This window comes from Acartia tonsa, chromosome 9 (assembly GCF_053477335.1).
Source record: "Acartia tonsa isolate MP-2025a chromosome 9, ASM5347733v1, whole genome shotgun sequence".
NCBI lineage: Eukaryota > Metazoa > Arthropoda > Copepoda > Calanoida > Acartiidae > Acartia > Acartia tonsa.
In genome coordinates this window covers 27,893,169-27,916,602 of record NC_137268.1, presented here as the reverse complement: position 1 = coordinate 27,916,602, position 23,434 = coordinate 27,893,169, and the positions used below count along the sequence as shown (strand labels likewise).

At 32.2% G+C, this 23,434-nt stretch overlaps 1 protein-coding gene across 1 annotated transcript in view; it reads left to right on the top strand.

Moving 5' to 3' along the window:
• The first annotated feature begins 11,832 nt into the window (after positions 1-11,832).
• The window catches only part of LOC145328679 (uncharacterized), a 44,150-nt gene continuing 32,548 nt past the window's right edge, over positions 11,833-23,434 (top strand). Inside the window, exon 1 of the mRNA XM_080172465.1 lies at positions 11,833-11,922. The gene's annotated coding sequence lies outside the window, so the exon portion shown is untranslated. The remainder of the gene's footprint in view (positions 11,923-23,434) is intronic.

Genomic DNA, 23,434 nt, shown 5'->3' with positions numbered 1-23,434 from the left:
ACACCAAAGATATAGGGAAATATGTAAAATAGAAAAATAGCAAAAAACCTGCTTAAAAGTAGTCCTTCTGCCCTAGGAGTTTTATGCTTAATAATGCTTCATATTGATGAAAATGTTGACAAAAAGTATCTTCTATAAGAGCCGAGAAAAAAAAGATATGAGGAAAAAATAAAAATAGCTAAAAACCTGCCTAGGAGCAGTCCGACCGCCATAAATTCGTCCTACTTATCAAAAATATAATTATTCTTGATTTATAAAAATTTACTAATTTAAATATAAGAATTCCTAAAATAATATTATTTATTTTATAAGGTACTTATGTATTTGTTTGTGTTTTGAATAAAGATTTTAAAGATAAAGATTTTTTGAACACAGTAAAAGTGTCGGACTGATTATGACGTAAAAAAATTAGCCAATGAGAGGCCATTATTGACCAATGGTAAAATTTATAGTGGCCTCTCATTGGGTATTTTTTTACGTCATTATTAGTCCGACAGTTCTACTGTGTTCGATTTTTTCAATATTTTTTACATGTATTATGATAGACCTAGTTAACCTTCGATAATGAAATGAAATTAACCAAATAAAAAAAAACATTATGTCAATAGGTACTAAGATAGCATTACAAAACCACCATTAAAAAAAGAGAAGCTTAAAAAGGATGGTTAATAATAAAAATCAAGGATGACAAAATCCATGTGTAGCAAAGTACAAACAAATCTTGGATAAGATTACAGATTACAGAGATTCAAAGAATATTTGTTGAAATCAATAATAGATTTAAGAAGAGAAAAAATCACGGTACATTTCTGACATATTTTTATACTTTTTAATATTTATATTTTGTATGATTGATGACTGACAGTAAATTATGTACTATATGCTCAAAACAACAGAAAATTTAATATTTATATCATTCTCAACAAAACTTTTGAAAATCGGACCAAAAACAGAAAAGAAACAGAGAAATATGTAAAAAAAAAAATTTAAAAAGTTAGTTATCCTTTCATATACAGATACAAAATCCCTTAGGACAACGATAAATTTAATTTTGTTACAAAAAAAATTAAGCAGATCAAAAAGACCGAAGATATGGGGGAAAATGCAAAAAAATATAGAAATAGCCAAAAACTTGCTAAAAAGCAGTCTGGCCGCTATAATTGATTATTCTCCATAATAATGGCAATCTTGAAAAATAATTCCATTCTTCTAACTTAAATAGTAGCCGAGAAAATCATATTTCCCTCTACTAAATCCAAAATTCAAGGATTTCAGTCTTGAAAAAAAAGACTATAGTGTAAGTCGTCTTTTAAGCATGAAATTACTTTTTATGATCATAATAATTGATGTAGTATATCTATAATACAAAGTAGAATGATGTCTGTCTGTCCGTCTGTCCTTTAAGATCTCGGTAACCACTGAACCGATCGGATTCTACTCTTCAGGGAATATACCTACTGGTCCTGTGGCGGTTTTAGGCTATTTTCTTGGAGGGTGGAGGGTATTTAAAATTAGTGGTGGAGTAAGGGCTTCTCCACAGGTACTTATTTTTTTTCATTAATTACCTCTTGGGACAAAGCCCCTAGAGGCTAGGGTCGAATCCGCTAGTATTATATATAGTATATATATTTGGATATTACGACAGGGGAAAAATTGTCATTAATTGACAACATGGAACTGGTTTATGGGTCAGTTCGTTCATCCAGTAGGTGTGGAGGGGATGGGGTAAATATGGTGGAAGAGGAGAATCGTTATTTTAGCCCGCTGCAAGTTACACTTTATTAGAGAACATGATAATCTGAGTGTGGCTGCGGCTACATCTTCTGTAAGCCGCACGGCTGATTGCTGCTGTTGCTGAGGGTGGCTGCGGCTGACTGTGGCTAAAGCTTTGGGTGGCTGCGGCTTCGAGTGGCTTATGTTTTCTTGTGTAAAGTATATTATGTAAACTAGTTGAATATCTTAGGATTAGAGTTATTATTCGGCCCCGGGAAATTATATCGTCGAAAAATTTCGTCCCTCGTATTATGCATTATATCAATAAATCGTATATAACAAATAAATTTGAAAAAGTTGTTTGTCTGCTAGAATTTCCTTTTAAAGTTAAATTATGGGGTCAGTTTGACCATCTAGATCTACTATATTTATTCTCGGTATGAATATACAATTTACATATATGTTGGATTATTATCTAAATGTCAAGAAAATTTAGCTCGGGGACTTTTCTGTTTGTAGTAATTAAATTGACTGATTAATTATTGCTTCAGTCAATGTCACAAGGGCCGCAACCGCTAAATTCTATTCAGCTTTTTCGCCACAGCCACCACTTTTGCTTGTGGACTTTTTTTAAAGCACAGCCACAAAATTAAAATTTAGTACTAGCCGTAGTAATGTAATTTTGTAGAAAAACATTGCGGATTGTAGGAAGCTGCAGCAAGGGACGTCCAGGCTTTTTATTTGGAAGGGAGTAAATTGAAGGGCTTTAATGATTTTAGGGGGTAATATAATGTTTTTCTAAAAACTTTGAGGGGGCCAACATGAGGGGTTTAAAAGTTTGATGGGGGAACACTTTTTATTGACACCTTTTGACGTCTATGGCCGTTCCGGCGTTTAATAATGTGGTCCTTTCATTGTATTGGCGCTATATATTTTGATCAACCGCCGCCGCCGAGCCATACTAATAAAACTGCGGCTCATAAATCATGATACAAGTTTTTTTTGTTAAGATTACAATGTTCAAATTTCATATACTTACATTAATCGATATATTTATGCTTGGATCTTGCACCAAATTTTCATTTAATCTAATAAAGTGATGCTCGCAGCTGGCTAAAATAACGAAATTCCTCTTTACCTCATCCCCTCCCTTTCCTAATGAACTGACCAATAAATAAGGTCCAATTATCGGCAAATTTTCCCATGACAATATATCCACATATATCCTATATCCATTTATACATTGCATGTGTGTGAATTAGAAAATTATTAATGTCAATTTTATGCCAGTTTTTTAAAATAAACTTTTACATATTTTCAAGAAATATACATTTTATTTCTTTTATTCTATATATAAACAAAATTTTGCCTTTTTATTACTGGAATACAAACACTAGGAAAAAATCACAAAACCTATACAAAAAAAGCTTTTTAAAATGATGTGATATTGAAGCACAATAAAAATCATAAAAACGGAGGAAAAAATGTTTTTGAAAGCTGAGCATGTTAACACCTTAGTTAAACCAAAGGGGACAGTTATATTTGGTTATTCTTTAACCAAGATCTGTCATATTAGTTAGAGAGTTATCATAGACAGTTGGACCAAGATGTCTTTCTTCCTAGGGATCTAAAGGGATAAGAATAAATTGATATACATCTCCAATGGTGATATACAAATTATCACTTCTATAGATTACATTTAGTCGTTGAAATGTTTGCACACTCAAGATAATAAACCAACTAATAAAAATTCATTAAGTCTCCAAAGGTGTTGAGAAAACGTTTTTACAAACTTTGGGGACTAGTGTTATAGACAGTCAAATGTCCCCTCCCTTCCTGCTTTCTTCTACTAAGTAAGTTAAAGATTAATAACAAACTTGTGCAGTTTTCTAAAAACGTTCTCTCATTCGCTGTCTTAAAAGCAAACTTTTTAACCACTAGTTTTAAACACTAAACGGTATAATTTTGTTTCTCTTAATTAGTGACTTAAGGAATGTCCTGAAAAACTTTTTCTAATCAAAATGTGAAGTAAATTGTTATGGGAATCATCATACAAAGTTTGAAATCAATAGTACATTTCTATCCTGTTTAAATAAACTAAAAGAGATAACTGTTCAAGACGGAAGGACGGACGGACGTACAGACGGACCAACCATAATTAAAGAAAAGCTTTGCTTTAAAAAGTCCTTGTTTCAATTTAACAACTCATCAATGAAAATTTATTATTTGCTAATTAAGGTAACATATGTAAGATGCAATAACTAACAAGGATGACAATATATATAAGTAGTAAACCACACGAATACAGAAAATCAAAATCTTTATTAGAATCATTAGAAATTTTATGTTAAAATACCATCATTAAAGATCGAAGGATTAAGTGCGTTATTGGTATTTAGTATTTAGACTGACATAAAGTCGAACTATTAAACAATTTGGATTATGAGTAGCTACGCTACTAAATGAGAATGCACTATCTTTGTTGAGACACAGATTAATGATCAGTCTATCTAAGTTCTGTATACTAATTGTAGTTACATCAAAACAAGGATGACAACATCCATTAAAGCTATGAAAAAGTTAGGTCAAACGTACATTAACAAGTGTAGTAAGTTAAGGACATACTTACATTTTTACGACTTTAATTATAGAGAGAGATACTAAGTATTGGATTTCGTTGTCCTACGAATTTTTCGTTAGAAAAATCAGATTAATAGGATAATCATTTCAAACAAAATTTGTAAAAAAAATTAGCATGTCTAAAAGAACGTAAGGTCTTGCAAGTAACGATTATTGAGTTGCTACGCTTTCTAAAACGTACATAACTATTAAGGAATCATTCAAAGCTTAAAATTAGAGGAACAATTCTAACACAATCAAAACTGGATCAACTACAGTTGGAAGTCATTTCAAGGCCCAAGGACACAATCTACAGGACTTGGAAATTGTCCCAATAGAGAAAATAAGAAGCACAGACCCCTGGATACGCCTAGCTAGGGAAAAACTTTTGATTAGGTCTTTTGATTCTGCTCTCAATAAAATTGTGTAATTTGCTTCACCCAACAAACATTTAATCATTAATCAAACAAAAAAATCCTTTTTTCAAACAAGACCCATCTTTCCAACAAATTTATTTTTCAACACATAACATTTGTTTGCAGTTTCAGAGATCTACTAAAAAACCCTCATCATTTAGTTTGTAAAAAATATTTTATTTCTGAACATTTCTTTAAACTCAAATTAACTGTGTGCATTTGCAAATTTTTATAAAAAAAACTTTTAAAACACAGTTAACATTTCAAAGGATTAAGCTTCTTTGATATTCAGGTTATCCTTAAACACAAATCAATTGTTTGCATCATCAAATTATACTTCCAAAATTCTCAAATAAGTCAACATTTTATACCATGTAGTTTTCATTTCATGTTTCATCAAAAAAATGTACACATTTTTTCACTTTTTTGGTTAATTCAAAAGAACACCAATTCTTCCTCCATCCTAAAACCTAAACAAAGCAGGATATCATAAAGGATAAAAATTTTCCCATCTCAGGAATAACTCCACCCATTTTTTTAACAGATTTCAAAATCCAAATCTCCACCCATGAACAACCAAGGACAAAGATAAATTCACAACCTTTTCATAACCCCCCCCCCCCCACTCCTCCCACTTTTTTGTCTCCTCCCAGTTTTTCTCTGTCTCCGCCTTCAACCAAACTCACCATCCAAAACTCCGCCTATTTCCTCACCATCAAAAAAATTCCTTTAATAAAAACTATGCCCCGCCCCATAACTCAAACAAGGCCAAGAATTATTCCCTACTCCTCCTGTTTAAAAAACTAATGTTTTAATCTTTTATTTCAAACTTTTTCAGTAGTCATCTGTATTCTATGGTGATACCTAAGATTCAAAATAATTTGTGACATTGTTCTATATAAATGTATGTTTAATATCTTTGATCATATTTGCTGTTATCTAATGTCTCATGCCTATATTTTTTTAGACAAAATGAATTGAAAATGATTGCTAAAATCGAAATATAAATTCATGTCTTAGAATAGTGTAATTTTTTAAAAATAGGTTGAAAAACATACTAACTTTAAAATAGGAACAATTCTAACAAGCCTAAATTACCGAAAAGATTTAACATTTACTTACAGACAGACGTACAGACCCCAATTATTGAAAAGCTTCGCTTCTAAAAAAAAAAGCTAGAGTTGCTACGCTTTCTAAACCTTATAGAACTTGTAAGGCATCGTCCAAAGTTTGAAATCAAATGGACAATTCTAACAAGCCAAATAAGGGAAAAGATCTAACGGTTACTTACAAACAGACCCTAATTATTAAAAAGCTTCGCTTCTAAAAAACAATAAGTTGTAGTGATAAATATTCTTACAACACATTTCATACTTAGCATCGATAACATAACTTTCAAGTTATATAATTAAAGCATTCATGTGTCATCTTGATGTAAGAAAAGCATTTTATTATAACAGGGATCTAAAGGGATAAGACAGTGAAACGTTTAGACACTCAACTTAATGAGCCAACCAATCAAAACTCCGAAAAGTTGTTTATAACGAATAAGAAAACATTATTGTAAAACGTTTGGGACTAGTGTAATAAACAGCCCTTTGTTCTCTATCTCTCTGGTATTATAAGGTTTTTTATTAGCTCTACCACCAGTCTGCAACCAGCTTGATAAGGGTCATCACTCCCCCCCCCCCCAGATACACCCGTCTAAATCAGCCAGGGGAGGATCAAGGGACGGACCGACCCTAATTATAGAAAGCTTCGCTTTTAAAAACTCTAAATATTAAGATCATCGTAAATAATTTTTAATTACGTTTAATTTTCCGGATGGCTAATTATTGGTCAGATTTTCCTAATTTAAATTTCTATAATTATTGAGTGATACATTTTTTCTCACATTGAAGTATGGGCCTTAATAGGACGCTATCTCCTTTGATTTTGTATGATTACTGTTTTACATGACTTTAATATGAACCTAGTATTAGTGTCTAACTTTTTATCTTTGTGACGTAACAAAAATCGAAGGATGAGAGGGGAGGTGGGAAAGGAAACCCCTAAAAAAGAGATGGATTTTTGTTACGTCACGAAGATAAAAAGTTAGACACTATTACTAGGTTCCTTTAATATTATAAACCACTATGCATCGAGTGGTTTCATTCATTCATTAGAGCACTACCTCCCCCCCCCCCCCCCCCCAAGTTTGAAATAAACTGAAATAAGGAAGGGGTGATAGTTTATGTTGAGATACCGCAGTTAAACCCTTTAATATTTTAATATTTTTGTCAAATGAATGGTCAGACGGGTTTCTGTTAATGATAAGCACTTTGAGAGTAAGCTCCGAGCCTCAGAGTCTAGGATGGTTTCTTCATCACTACTTTTAAAAGAATCTAAAATCGATTATTCCCATATAAGAAGCGCCTATTTGCCGTTTGGCCTCTAGGAGCCTTTAAAGTTCTTACTTTTATGACGTAATCTTTTACAGCAACATTAGTTATAGGTTAAAACTCAAACAAAATATAAAGTGTATTTGTATAAACAATTATTTTAATTATAACACAGGAAATTTGATTAATCCAAATACTAAGGTATTAGAGATTCCCTTTTCCTTAATCAATGCTTGGTTATTTATAAACCTTCCGGTTTCATTATAGTTTTCAATGCATGGCTGATGACAGTGGCGGTTCTCGGCAACATGGATAACTATACTGCATCCGCTCGTTGTCGAGAAGGTGATAGTTTCGAATCTCGGCCCGACACTTCTTCTAAAGGCGTTAAAAAAGATTCCTACTGCTGAATGACAGGAGCGCGAATGCCAGGCGCAACCCGTAACCATACAGTAACAGAGTAACCAGTAACTTCCAGATTAAGGTCGTTCAATCAAAGGATTTGTTTTCTGAAGGACGTTTGACCATATAACATAATTAAGCAAGGCTTGTTCGAGGCTATATCAACATGATATATAAGTATGTATACCAACAGACAGAACAAGTGAGAAAAATAGGAGTGCTTAAATATATATATATATGTAATATTCTTTTTGTAATTAACCCCTGGGGCCAACAAAACAGGAACAAATGCTCTTTAGCTCTCCTTGTCCGAAGTCCCTACTATTTTTTTGGTGTTTAGCTTCTTATGGATGTTGTCATTTTAATTCAAACATATAATAAATATCAGCTAGACAAACAATGTATCTTGCTAAAAGTTGTTCATTTATGTTACCTACTTAAACCTAATTGAGTTTTTTACTAACATCTTTCCGCTTTCGCAATTATCCTGGAAAAGGGGATACGTCAGTTGGAATACCTTTGTATTTAGCTGATATGATCTGCCTAAAATAGTCTAAAACCAGCCCATGTCATTAAAGAGCTTCCCTGAATATTGACCATTAGGAAATCCTATTGAACAACTACACACAACTTAATACTTTAAGTTTTAAAAAACAATGTTTTTTTGATCTAATGAATTATAAATATAAAGATATTTGATTTCCGTCACTTTTGATTATCCTTTAATTTTTGCAAAATTCCTTAATTTCCTTCATAGTATAATGTCTGTGTAAATTAGAGTTCTGTAAGCTTACATGTAATGTGGAAGCGCATCCGCTAGTTGTGGGGAATTGATGCCTTTATACGTCTAATCATGAATTAAAAACATTAGCGATGCACTGCGCAGATGAAAATGGGTAATGTCTTGGCCTGTAAACTAATAAAGCACAAACTATGCTTAGTTTATACTTCTATATCAAGTGTTTGTGCTTTTAAATGCTTTAAAAACTATTTCAAATTTTATTAGTTATTAGGTTATTTAGTATTAACCATTCATATACATATAATGTCAAAATTGTAAATATGATAATCTTGATTTTTAACCTCTTTGACCAAATATTTGTATGTGATATAATTAACCTATTTATCAGATTTTTTTCATACTGATTCCTGTTACAACAAGGTACAGTGTTATAAGAGAAGCATCTATATAATCCCAAAAAAAGTAAGTATGTCCATAAACAGTATACTTTTGCAACAAATTTACTTGTAAAAATTTGTATACTTATTCAGTTCTGACACACTACAAGTGTTAATTTATGTTTGTCAGACCGTTTCAGAGCTTCGCTTTTATGGATGTTGTCATTCTTGTTTTCCCTATATTTACATTAACTTATATGTGTTATTACTGTAAGCGGTCCTAAAATTTAAAATTGTCTTACTCAAGAATAAATATGATAATAAACGACTTTTATAGCTGAGCTGATAATATTTACCGGGTAAAAAGAGAAGTAGATTAATTAAAGAATATGTGCATTTAATACAATTTCCACTGTTTTAAGTGTTCTATGTAATATTGAATCTTTTTTGTGAATGTACTGTTGAATAAAAGAAGTAGGGTGGATGTTATCAAATTAAGAGTTCTTTATAGATTGTCCACTAAAACCTTTTCATATAAGAGCCAGAATGTCTGTCTGTCAGTTTTTGCTACCACCACTGGACCGATTTGGTTCTACTATACTCGGACTTTTAATATAATTTGGAGTACCCCTAACAAATAAAAAATGGCAATGATTTAAAATACTAAATAGGACTTCAACTTCAGCCATTGAAGCAATCATGTTAAAATTAATGAATAATATACAAGCAGCAGCTACGCCCTACCCTACCCAAAAGGAGTTATAATCCTGGACATATAAGAAGCTTCAATGTAAAGATCGGCAAGGTACAGACACACAGAAAGATAGATGACTTCCTGTTACTTAAGTCATTTTATAAACCCCATATTAGCAATTATCATGCCTTTCAGAAAAAATTTGTATATGAATGGGTAACCTAAATCCTCCTCAGTCTAATTTTAAGGGGTAGTATTGTTATATAAAAGTAACAGGATGTGTGTGTGTGCTTACAGAAGGAGATCGCTAACCGCTGAACTGATATGGTCTTCCTTTACAATGTAGCTTCTGATACGTCCTAGGAAGGTTTACAACTTTTTTGGTGGAGGATACCACCAACCTCGAAAGAAAACACACAAAAAATGAAAAAAAATAATGCGTCAATTGAAATTGTAGAATCATGAAAAGTCTGAAAGATTGCGTATATTGTGCGTGTACGCACATGATGTGTCTCAAGCAGGGAAACAGGGATAAGACAATTTTAATAATATTTTCAGGTGAAAATTATTTAATAAGAAAAAAGAAAAACAATTGGGAAAGGTTAGGCTAGAAATAGGCTTAGAAGCAGCAAACGATATCTTACTACTTGGATGTTGCACCAGATTTTCATGTACTCTGATAAATTAATGCTTGCATCTGTCTAAAATGACTGCTTTTACCCCATCCTTGCCTGCCCTCCTACTGGATGAACGAACTGACCAATAAGTAAGGTCTATATTAGCAAGCTAAATTGACGACCCAAAAAATAAGACCAACATTTTTACCATATTTTCATTTCCATTAAACACTAGATATATCATTTCATGTATGGTGTATGGATTCTTCTTTATCGCGAGACGCCCTTCAAAATAAACAATTTTTTCATATTATGCAAAGCTAACGTTATGGTTAAAAAACTAATGGTTTCGCCTCTAGCCTCTAGGACCTTGCTTTGGGAGAAATCCCTCAGCGTTTTTTTTTCGGGGGGAAGCAATTTTTTTAGTGCTTTTAAAGCACTGCACTGTGGGTAGATTTTCTGAAATAAGTTTTAGGTAACTATAACTTTTATTAATCACATTATTTTAAACTTCTTTATTGAACGTAAGACTGTACGCAAGTAACTGATAGCTCTTATCTTAATTTAGGCATTTTAGAATAGATTTCAAAATTTGCATGTTGATTCATGTAACAGTTAGGCATGATTAGAAAAGCGTAGCAACTCTATAATAGTTACCAGAGAGTCCGTGCGTCCATTTTAAACATGCTAATTCTTTGTTAATTTGACTACAAGTATACTGTTCATCAAATTTTTGAGACAATAATTCCTAAGAAAACAAGGTACAATATCTTAATCGAAGCATCTCTAAAATTAAGTCCTAAAAATGTAGTGTTTTTTTAGAATTTAACCTGTATTTCCGCAATTTTCCATTAAATTTCTATTGAAATAATTTTGTTAATACTTAAAGTTATGAAACTCTACAGTTTTACAGTCTGATTTTAGAACTTTGCCTTTTTTGACATTGTCATTCTTAAGTTATTTCTTATTATTTTATCATCTTACTAGTGGCTGCGCCCCTAGAGGCCTCTAGTGCCACTTTAAATGTTTGGTTTTTTTGTTCAAGTCTCTATGTTACTTTCAAGTCTCTACAATACCTAACTATGTTGCGTTGAAATCTCTCTTCATAAAAAGAATTAAATTTTTTGTGTGATTTCTCTTGGGAGAAAATAGTTTTAAACCTTCCCGGGACCTATGAGAAGCTACGCTGTTAAGAAGAACCCGATCGGTTCAGTGGTTACCGAGATCATTAGGTACAAACAGACAGGCACATAGACAAACACACATCCTGTTACTTTATTATAAGGATTAGTTACTTCACTCCAAGCTTCTAGGGGAGGACAAAATAGGCCAGGAAAATAGCTTAAAACCAACCTGAGACAAATATAAAGCTTTCCTTAAAGGCTCATCGCATTTGTGACAGCAATTTACGGGATATTTAGGAACAGACAAAAACATTACTACTTTTAATTATAGGATTCCTTCTTCGCTACATATTTGTCCTTGCTAAAGCCAGCTTTTTTTCAATAACCAAAAAAAACTTCGTGGTTAAAAACGCAACTTTACTCTACGGCACTTTTGAAATGAACTACGAATGAAATATTTACGCACATGCGTGAGGGTAGACCTACCATTAGTTTTCAGGGATAAATATATTTTGTATTTATTAATTTTGTTGGCTTTTCAACTAGCCGCTAGGGGCATAACCCCCTTAAAAGGGGATTGGAGATACCTCTTAAAAATGATAATATTTGTTTTGTTTTTATTTACCCCTGTCCGACGTATAAAAAAAACGCGATAGTGGTTGATTAGGGAGGGGGATCTTAAACCAGAGGTGGGGGAAATCTTTGGGAACGAAATTGAGGGAGATGGGGGGGAGCGTCGGTAGGCATTTGAAGAAGATATTTGTTGGTTGTGTGATCCAACTTTATTCAGCCACAGACCTTCGTAGCTCTCACATACCCCCTAGAAAATCGTCACAGGTCAGAAAAAAATATTGGAGAAAATAAATTTCAAAATTTCTACCAAAATTTCGCTGATTAGTAAAAAAAGAAATTTTGATAATAATACAAAATAACTGTAAAATATAAAGCATGTTGAATTAATTTTATTTCAATTTTTTTATATAACCCATTTATTATTTTATTAAACCCAAGCTAATATAATGCATGATAACAATATTGATGATTTTTTACAGATTTTTTTCTGTAACTTTTCACCAACTTTTTTTCCAGTATTGAAAATATCAGCAAATTATATTTAAATCAGATTTTATTTCTTATGAAAGAACCTTCCTACTGTTTTAAAAACTCCTAACTCCTTAATCCAAACTCCTAAACTGTTGCTAACCATTCTATTAAGGTGAGACGATTCCCCATGAGCTAGCACGCCCCCCGCACCTCCTCACACCCACATCCACCTCCTTGCTTGTACACTAAAACCTCCTAACACTCCTAATCCTAAAAAAAACTTACTAACTTTGCGGATTTATTTTCGCTAAAAAAGGTAATACTATATGCTTTTTATTAATATTATTAATCCTATTTTTTTAGTTTTAAAATCTATAATCCTTTAAAAACCAGCTGAGTAAATAATCCTATTAACTTTGGTCCTTTATCACTTGGAGACATTTAATCTAAAGAAAAACTAATTTTGCCTTCTTCTTTTTGATTTTTGTAAAAATTTTCAACCGTGATTTTTTATCTTAATGTAAATTTAGTAATTTTTTTTGTTTTTCAGTTTTAATTTCGCTCAATATTGAGCCGATACAGTTCTCAATTTTAGGGAAACTTTACATAAGTCTCTGGAAGGTTTTAAGCTATTTTATTTTAAAATTTTTCAAATACAGAGCCGCTAGATGCTATGAGCATAGTCGCTAGTTCTTTATGAATTAGAAGAAGACAAAAAAAACAGTTTTTGTCTTTAGACGAAATGTTTCCTCCCCTTTTCCCCAAATGAATATTCAAAAACAGCTTATATTAACAACGAAATTAATTCGGGATAAAATCAAGAAACCTACACTTTATTTTCAGCTTTCGTTGGGGGGCAATACATAGTATAATTAATGACTTTTTTTATCTACCCATCAAATATCATTTTGATTTATTTCGCTTGTTGGCTATACCTTATTTCTGATTCAAAAAGACAAAAAGGAAAAAAAATTTAAATAAATTGTAATATTGACTTAATTGTCTTAATAGATTAATTATGAAAAAATCTTTTCTTTTAAGAAAACAAATAGTTAATATGAGAAAATAATGAGAATAATGTATGTTTGCTTTTAGTAGAGCAGCTACTCTATAACTAGTCTTCTAGATGTCTGTATGTCCGAATTTTTTAATTTGAACATTATTGTTTGTTAAATTTTTTTAAAAATGAAAGACTTAGATTATTTGATATTTAAAAAGTAATGAAAAAAATATGCATATTTTTTCTGTCTGCATTGCTCTTAAAAATTAGAATTTTATTATAGAGCATAATTAGCTGACAAATGGACGTTTTGTTGTTTAATAGAAATAAGCTGCTCTACTTACTGGACCAAATTATCCTTGTGTATAAGATAATTAAAGAAAACGGGTGTAGACATGACAAGATTGATATTTCTTCATTAAACAGTAATTAACACATTTATTTCTTTTCTTTGTTTTTTTTCTTATTAATAATAAGAACATAGATAAGTATTATGCACTGGCTTGCCTAAACATCCCAGAGAAAGTGGGGACATATTACACAAGTCCCCAAAGTTTTATAATGACGTTTTCTTATTCGTTTACTTAACAACTTTGGGGACTTCAATGAATTTTGATTGTTTTTTTTTCATTAAGTTGAATGTTCAAACCTTTTAACCATTAATTCTAATCTGTAGACGGGGTAATTTTGTGTATCGTCATTTGGGATTTACATCAATTTATCGTCCACTGTCTTATCCCTTTAGATCCCTGTAAACATCCGCCCCGTTTCGCCCCTTGTCTCTAGTAATTTTGTATTTGGGGGCTGAAGTTTAAAAATCCTCCACCTCACACCCCATTTGGACGTCCTTTTTAACAAACGAAAAACATATTAAAGAAAAGATTGGCTTGCAAAATATTCAAGAAAATAATATCTAGATAAAAAGAACCTTTGAACTATCCAATTTTAGTCATTTTTTCCGCCTGTTCTTTTTGTGTGATTTTTAACCACGAAACATTTAGGCTACTTCTTTGATGTCTTTTTTAGGAGCCCAGCTATTATAAACCTCGGGTATCTCCGTCAAAGATTGTAAGAATGATAAAGTTTTCTAGATTGTTTATTGATTTTATATCTTTGAAGTATAGAAATCTTAATGTACACAACACATCCCAAATACAATGATGATAAATAAAATTACACGTACTATAATTCAAAAATATTTGGTTAAAAATTTGGACATTGCTGGTTTAACCAACCAATCAAGATTTGATAAAAGTATCTACAATTTTAAGCCAGCAAATGAAATGTTGTGTATATACCCTAACTATTTACAGTCCAATGTCCACTCCCTCTCGCTGCTAACGCTGGGTACAATAACAAAAACCTTAGATAACTTTTGATTAAAATTTTGCTGCAAAAGAATTTTTACAATTTCCGTTGCTGTGCTATGAATACAAACATTCTTGTCTTTAATAATTATGTTTCATACTGTCAAAGCTTTAATCAACGCTTTAATGGAATTCTAAGTTATGTTTCTTTTCAAAAAAAAAATATGTGGAATCATGCCTTTTGAACATATATTGATTTTTAAAATGATTTAGTACATACATATTTCTTTTAAAAAGGTCAAGAAATGTTATTTTTAAGTGTATTATGGCTTTAATTTCTAAAGATAAGCCTTATCCAAAACAAAGCATTGTTTCATACATCATAATATTCTTTGGGCTTATTCCAGAACTCAAATATAGATGAGACCTTTTCCAACCACGCCTAAATTTTAATTGGAATAAATAATAATAAAATACTTAAGAGTTAAGACTCTAGGGGGCTAGGTGTCGCTTCGGGTACTAAACCTATATCTCCACGCACCTTGGAACATACTTGCAATTGCAATGATTGCGGTGTAAAGCGTCCAATCACCCATCAGACAACCAACTCTCTGAGATGCACGACCTTTGTCTGAGAAGTCCCAACTGTGCACGGTAGCGAGTTGCGCCTGTTTTGGGCCAAGGCATTCCCCCACTCTAACTATTTACGTCGCGCATCTGACATAGTAGCAGTGGGAACAATTTTTAACGTCTTTAGTTATGACGCGGTGTCGGACCGAGATTCGAACCTATCACCTTCCCGACGACGAGCGGATGCGCTACGTGTTGAGCCACGGTCGCGGGTTATAATAAAATACTTAAGATTTGTTATTGGTCCAAGGCCGTCCAAGGAGGAATGGAATATCCTACAAATTTTTTACATATTAGATTTTACACCAAAAACCCAAAAAATAATTTTTGGTGCCTTGCGCAATGGTTCAAAGCACCTAGTTATTACAAATCAGGTGAATTCGCTCCCTATAACAATTCATCCCCGGGGTATAAACTTTAATAAAAGAATTAGTGCATTATTTCTTAAACCCCTGATTTGTTTAGGAGCCTAACAAATGTGCGTTATCTGAATATCGCATTACCCCCCTACTGTTTTTTTAATAATGGCAGATTTGCAGATATTAGAATATGATTTATTTAGGGCATCAATATAGAAAATAGGCTTCCACCCATAATGGGTTACCTGTGAATTTTTCATTATTAAGCTGCTAAGTCAATTGCATGACATTAAAATAAGAAATAATAAAATGAACTTTTTAATAAGAAAAGTAATTTATGATGCCATTTATAGGTTATGTTAGGTTAAGTAAAGGTTAGAAGAACCCTGCAGCAATAGTATCCAATGGGGTTAGGTCCTGCAGGGGCGGGTTCAGTGGACAAGAAAAATAGGTTTGAGTGAAAGCACCTAGCAAGCTTGGGTAACAAATATATTCTAAAACTAACTCTTGGTCTATTTATCTATTTCTAATTCCCTGTAAATAATAAATAAAAAGTTAGCTGCCAAATGAACATTATAATCAAAGATCTAAAGAGGCCATTATCATTTTGATTAAGTTCTGTAAATTTATCAAGGCCAACTTAGGTCAGACTTGAAAAGAGAGTCTCTTAGTTTGTTTTATTTAGTAAACATTAAATTCTTTTTTATATCATATCTTTTTTGGCTTATGTTTTATTCAACCTTTATGCAATGAAAAAGATGGTTTCGTTAATTTCACAGTAGCGTTTCTCCTTTTTTCAAATATCAGCGGAAAGCTGTTTATAATACGATGCAATAAAACTTTTCTTTTTTTCCAATCTTGGGTTTGGCATTATCATTTTTTTATGATGTGAATAGAAGATTTAACAGAATAGATCTAATATTTCTCATAAATTTTGAGTTGGTTTAGGTTTTGAAACTCCCGAAGAGATTTTTATTCAAAATTTAAAGTCTTGTAGTGTACTGTTATTATTTCAGTACGCTCTAGGCATATTAAATCTATATTGTCTGACCTTGTAGTAATCAAAATTTATATATGTACATACATCAAGAAATAATTTAAATATAGAAATCTGTAAATAACCTATATTAGTTTTAGCTAGCAGGGTCAAATATTCTTTTTTTAAACTCTTAGAATAAAACATAGTTTTTTTTATAATTATTGAATATGGAGGGTGGTGGGGTGAAGATTTATGACTAAAACCCTTCGATTTTTAATTAGAAATAAGTGAGGTTACTTTTTTTTCTATACTTAACCCCTGCAGGGGTGCCCAACCATGCGGTGCCTTCAGCACCTTTTATGACCTAATTTAAACTGACTAAAGTAATAGAGAAACGAAAGCATACCCCCCTCTGCTTGTTTTCATTTTATTTTTTAAAAAGGGGGGGGGGATGATATTCCGTGCTCGACAGAATACTTTGAGGGAAACCGCCCAAAATTTTACCTAGACCATAAACTTGTTAAGGTATTTTTATTATTTTATAGTTATTAACTCATTATTAAGTCATCTGCTAGATATTTTATAACCCACTGTTCCTTGTTTCAACTTTAAGAGACCAAAAATATTTTTTATTGCTTTGGTTATGAAAATTTTTTTTAGGCTTATTGTTATTTTTAATTAAAAACAATAAAATAAAGAATAAGGGGCTTGTTTTATTATATACATATAAAAAAAAATTTACATTGCATTCAACGAATTTTTTAATAGATTTAATATGTCCTCTAAGAAAAACTCATGAAAAAAATATATTAACCAATTTGCAAAAAAAAACACGTTTATTTGAAGATTACAGCATATTTTGTTTTAAACTTAAGACAACTAACAAAAAAAGATGAGAGAAAAAATAGTTATTTACAGATCAAATATCATTTTGTGGCTTGTTATACTCAAATACTTTAAAATCCTGTATAGAATTATATTCCTTGACACTTCGCAAAAATACCATTTATTGCTGGGGGCATTATATAATCCAACACCCCTTCCCCCCTACATCACTTCTATTGAAATATTATAGCATGAAAATTTACCAATTGTCATATTAAAGCTTCTTGTTGATGGATTTTTTTTATCTGAATGCTAACTCCCGTTTTAGATTATTGGTGTTTGTTTAAAAAGGGAATTTATATTTATCCTTATGATAAAGTAACAGAATCTCGCTAACCGCTGAACCACTATGGTTCTCCTTTGCAGAGTAGCTTCTCACCAACCACCAACCTCCTAAGAGTAATCACCCCTAGAAAAAAATTACCCCCTCCCCACAAAAAAAAAAAATATTCTTTTTAAAAATTAAATGAAAAACGTAGCCGCTAAATTTTTAAACAGCAGAATTTAATAGAAATTAGATAGTAATAAGACGGGCATGCATCATTCTACTTTTAGAATTGAAATAAAAAATTTGCTAGAGTTAGCTTACATTAATATCTAATATTCTATAAAATTGGCGATTATGATATTTGTTTTGTGTTTTATGAAAAAACCGTCGTTTTGTCAACATCATATAAAATCGCCCAGGGCAATAAAAAATGATCGAAATATCATTTATAAAAAGAATACGTTAAATGTATTGAAATAGCTAAGAATTAGATTTATATATTTAAAGATTTAAAACTGGGAAAAAGGAAAAGTAAAAGCTACAAAAAGAAATATGTTGAAAGTTATTAAAGAATAGGTAGGGAGGAAACATTGGGATATTTATTACACTAGTCCCCAAAGTTTTATGATAACGTTTTCTTATTTGTTGGCTTAACAACTTTTGAGACTTTTATTGAATTTTGACAAGTTAGTTCATTAAGTTGAGTGTCCAAACGTTTCAACCACTTATTAAAATCTACGGTAAGGGTAATTTTGTGTATTATTATTGGGAATGTACTTAGTACATCTATGTATTGGCCATTATCTTATCCCTTTAGACCCCTGAGTAAAAAAAACAATAAGTTACTTTAATTAAACATTTTAGTCTACTTTTTACATTTTTTAAAACTAATATACATTAAATTTATGTGCATTTAATTTGACTTTAAACGTCATAGTAAAAAAATAGAAATGCAGAATGAAATTTGTGCAATTTGCCTATTTTAGTTTGAAATATGTTAGGGAATAATGATTCTTAAAAATTAAACAAACAAGTATAATTTTATCCAAAAATCGCACAGCTATAAAAATTTATCATTAGTATTAGTATAAAGAGATGTAGTACCAGGTATCTAAAGGGATAAGACAATGTCCGATAGATTGACGTATATTCCCAATGTTAATATACAAAATTACTCCTTCTGTAGATTACAAGTAGTTACAAAACGTCAGGACACAAAACTTAATGAATCAACCAATTTAATTCAATAAAAAAATCCAAAGTTGTTAAGCCAACGAGTATGAAAACGTTATTATAAAACTTTGGGTACTAGCATAATAAACATCCCATTGTATATTATGTTAGACAATTCGACATTTAGAATAGTCTTCTGTGTTTATGAATAGTATGAGCATAAAAAAGCGGCGTTTAATTACTCTTTCAATGTTGGAAGAATGCGCTCTTTGGTGCAATGAAAATAAACTAAAAAAGATAGGATAATTTGGTCCAAAATTTGTGACGCAAAACTAAGGAACAATCAAGCCATTTCTTGTTAATAAGTTATTTTTTTAATCTAAATTTACTAATAAACAAGAAAGATTTAGCCATTTTTAAAAATTATATTAGCTCATACGTATTTTTATAGAGTAGGTCCGCTATTTACATCATGCAATTACTACGCTATGTTTATGATAAAATCATGCATTTTACGTAAAATTGCGTATGTATAAGAAAAAAAAGTAAATTAAGACAGTATTTTCCTTCAAAGTGTCTTGTCGAGCACAAAACCCCCAACCTCGCAAATGTTATTTTCAAATTATTTGAAAATAAGAAGGGGAGGGGGGTTATTTGTTTGCTTATTGGGTTAGGTTAGTTCATTCTGGGTAAACATAAACATATTTATTTGGGCATAAAAATTAAACATAGTCATAAAATCAAAAAAAAAATATAAAACACAATTTAAATTAATAGAACAATAAAACAACCTAAATCCTAATCAGTTCTGCCCGGGTAACCATGAATAGATCACTAAGGATCTGAGTACTGAGTACTAAGGTACTGAGTAGCCCCGAGGGTTAGGGCACTGCAGGTATGGGTCCAGCAGGGGATAGACACAGGAAAAATTATCCCCTTCCCCCCTTACTCTCAATTTATTTCAAAAATTAGAAAAAGCATTAATTAGACAGTGCCGTAAGTAATAATTTAGAATTTCTATAAATATAAAGAAACACGATTTTTTTCTATATGTACGTTAAAATCACCAGAACAGCTAAACCTATTTTGGAAGTTGGTACTTATGTTATTCTTTTATTGTGAGAGTTAAACTTACAATAGATTCATTTGTATAGGTAATACATATATTTTTTCATATTATTTAAGCATAAATATTAAATCTTAAACATATAATTTATTTTTGAAAATTGATTATTTGGCAATAAACTAAACCATATTGATGTAAATTATGGTTTACCTAATTTGTTTTGAATATATATAGATTATGACTATTATTACTTTTGCAATGAATTTAGGATATATGTGGATAAATTGTCAGGGGTCATGCCAATTTAGGTTGCTAATATGGACCTCATCCAATAAGATTGGATGGAATGGGGTAAAGGCAGTTTATGGGGAGTATTGCCATTTTAACCAGCTGCGAGCATTACTTTATCAGAGTACATAAAAATATGGTGCAACATCCATTTAATGATATATCGATTATTATTGCTGTGCCCAATATTTATATTCAGAACTTTTTTAATAACACTAGCGGCTGCGCTTCTAGCATTGGGGGGGGGGGGGGGGGTAGATATACCACACTTTTCTGGGATCTTGCTGAGTCAAGTATCAACTGTTGGGAATATCAAAGGATGACTCCATGCAAAATTTGAGCCGGATCCGGCCAAAACCGGCCGTGAATTTTATGAAAAACCGTTTTTTTCCGGTTTTTAGGGGGTATCTGTAAATCGATTCAGCTGGAGCAAAACTGGTTAGAGGTACAAAAAATTTTACTCCACATGAAATTTAGCCAATGCAATTGCCTACAAAAATGTACTTCATCATCAACTTGATTGGACAACTCTTTCCCCTCCTAAATGTCCATTAAAACCTCGGAAACGGCAAAAATCGCCAAAAATCACGCCTTCGGCGGCAAATAACGGCTAAACGGTCAGCCAGAGGCGAATGAAACATAAATAAAGAAATGTCTGCCTCAAAAAGTTGTTCAACATCAAAGAGATGCTTGAAGTCTCTAAAACGACTCCTTCCCCTCCTTTAAGAGGAAAAACTGAAAAAACGTGATTTTCAAAAGTATGCCCACTTCGTGGGTGTGGGGGGCACTGAACCCGTCACCCCAGGGTCACCAAATATAAAGTCTAGGCGGCCCACAATGATGAATTTTCACCAAGTGAAAGTCTTGTGTCATTATCTCTTATGAGAAAAAAGTTATAAATTAATTAAAATTTCAAATTGTGATTTTTTGATGGATTTCTTTGATGAAATGACAGGCCGGTCAATTTTTAGGCCATTTTTTGCGGTTTTAGGGCCGTCACGCCCAAACGGTTTGAGATAATCTCACGGGACCTTTTGCCCAACCTAAGTCTGGTTATTTGTGAGGTCTAGGAAAAAAAAACAGACTTACGCAAAAGATTATAATTATAATCTTTACACTGAAAAATGGCACGAGGTGAGGGTTTGAGGGGGCAAAATGAGCCGACCAGCGATTTTTGACGGCACGCAGCGACGTCATGCTTCATCCAATCCGGGATTTTTTTTTTCTTAGACCTTACAAATAACCAGGCTTAGGTTGGGCAAAAGGTCCCGTGAGATTATCTCAAACCGTTTGGGCGTGACGGCCCAAAAACCGCAAAAAATGGCCTAAAAATTGACCGGCCTGTCATTTCATCAAAGAAATCCATCAAAAAATCACAATTTGAAATTTTAATTAATTTATAACTTTTTTCTCATAAGAGATAATGACACAAGACTTTCACTTGGTGAAATTCATCATTGTGGGCCGCCTAGACTTTATATTTGGTGACCCTGGGGTGACGGGTTCAGTGCCCCCCACACCCACGAAGTGGGCATACTTTTGAAAATCACGTTTTTTCAGTTTTTCCTCTTAAAGGAGGGGAAGGAGTCGTTTTAGAGACTTCAAGCATCTCTTTGATGTTGAACAACTTTTTGAGGCAGACATTTCTTTATTTATGTTTCATTCGCCTCCGGCTGACCGTTTAGCCGTTATTTGCCGCCGAAGGCGTGATTTTTGGCGATTTTTGTCGTTTCCGAGGTTTTAATGGACATTTAGGAGGGGAAAGAGTTGTCCAATCAAGTTGATGATGAAGTACATTTTTGTAGGAAATTGCATTGGCTAAATTTCATGTGGAGTAAAATTTTTTGTACCTCTAACCAGTTTTGCTCCAGCTGAATCGATTTACAGATACCCCCTAAAAACCGGAAAAAAACGGTTTTTCATAAAATTCACGGCCGGTTTTGGCCGGATCCGGCTCAAATTTTGCATGGAGTCATCCTTTGATATTCCCAACAGTTGATACTTGACTCAGCAAGATCCCAGAAAAGTGTGGTATATCTAGGGGGGGGCGGTAGGTAAGGGCATTAAAAAGTAGACTAAAACATCCACAGTGGGATCTTTTGCCAAAAAACGGGACATTAAGAGTAGACAAAAGTAAACTTCAATAAATAATCTTGTATTTGAAGAAATGATGTAATTTTTTTTGCTTTAGCCAGTAAATAACTTAAATTTTGCCCCTGTTAACTTCTAATGTGCATTTGGTAAGTACGTCTGGCGGTTTTGGAGGAGCGAAGCTACCCTATTTTTTAAAAATCTATAAACCTTCATAACTTTAGTTAGGATAGGAATATTTTAACAAAATCAACGTCTATGTAAATATTTCTTCAATGCAAACAATGTTTGTGAACATGAATATAGCGTCAGGTGCACCCAGTTCGAGTCCCGGCATTTTTAGGTAGGTCCAGTATAAGTAAAATAGGACACTTATAAGGCATGTTTTTAAATGTTTTTTTTTACAGATATAAACAACAATAACATAATTTTCAAAACACTTTTGATTTTGTGTTAATACCTTTATTCTAAGTCTAGCTATCTTCATTTAAAGTTTATATAAGAATATAAACATAATTACTAATATTATATTCTCTCTCAAACGTATATTTCTCTCTCTCTCTCTTTGATGCGTATATAATGTTTTTGCAATATTATAACTAATCTCCAAATTTGAATTTCCGCTGGACCAAAACCAGTTAGAACTACAAATTTTTTTAGAACACATGAAATTTAGCAAATTTAATTGCTAAAATAAAAGTATTTATAAGTCATCTTTATTTAACGACTCCTTTATCCCTTAAATGTCCATTAAAACCGCGAGAACGGCAAAAATCGTTAAAAATCACGCCAACGGCGGCAAATAACGGCGAAACGGTTCGCCAGAGGCAAATGATGCATAAGTCAAGAAAGTTCCGCCTCAAAAAGTTAGAAAACATTGCAGAGATGACTTTGGGCTCTAAAATGACTCCTTCCCCCTCTAATGAGGGAAAATTTGAAATTAACAAGAACGAAATTGTTCAAACCATGCAATGTAAAATGCTCAATTACTCAAAAACGGACAAGAGGCCCCAGGTTGTGAAAACTGTTTAATACACAATACATGTTGTATATTGATATTATTATTGCAAAACCCGGGGCCTCCTGTCCGTTTTTGTGTAAAATGGAGAAAACTGATTTTTTGGGGTTAAAAATCTTAATATTTTTGGTGAAATTTTCTCACAAAATGTCAATTTACACCACCAAAAAAATATTTTTTTAAAATTTTTCTTTAATTAGACATTGGTACAGGTATCTGAAAAGTACCTCAATCAAAAATT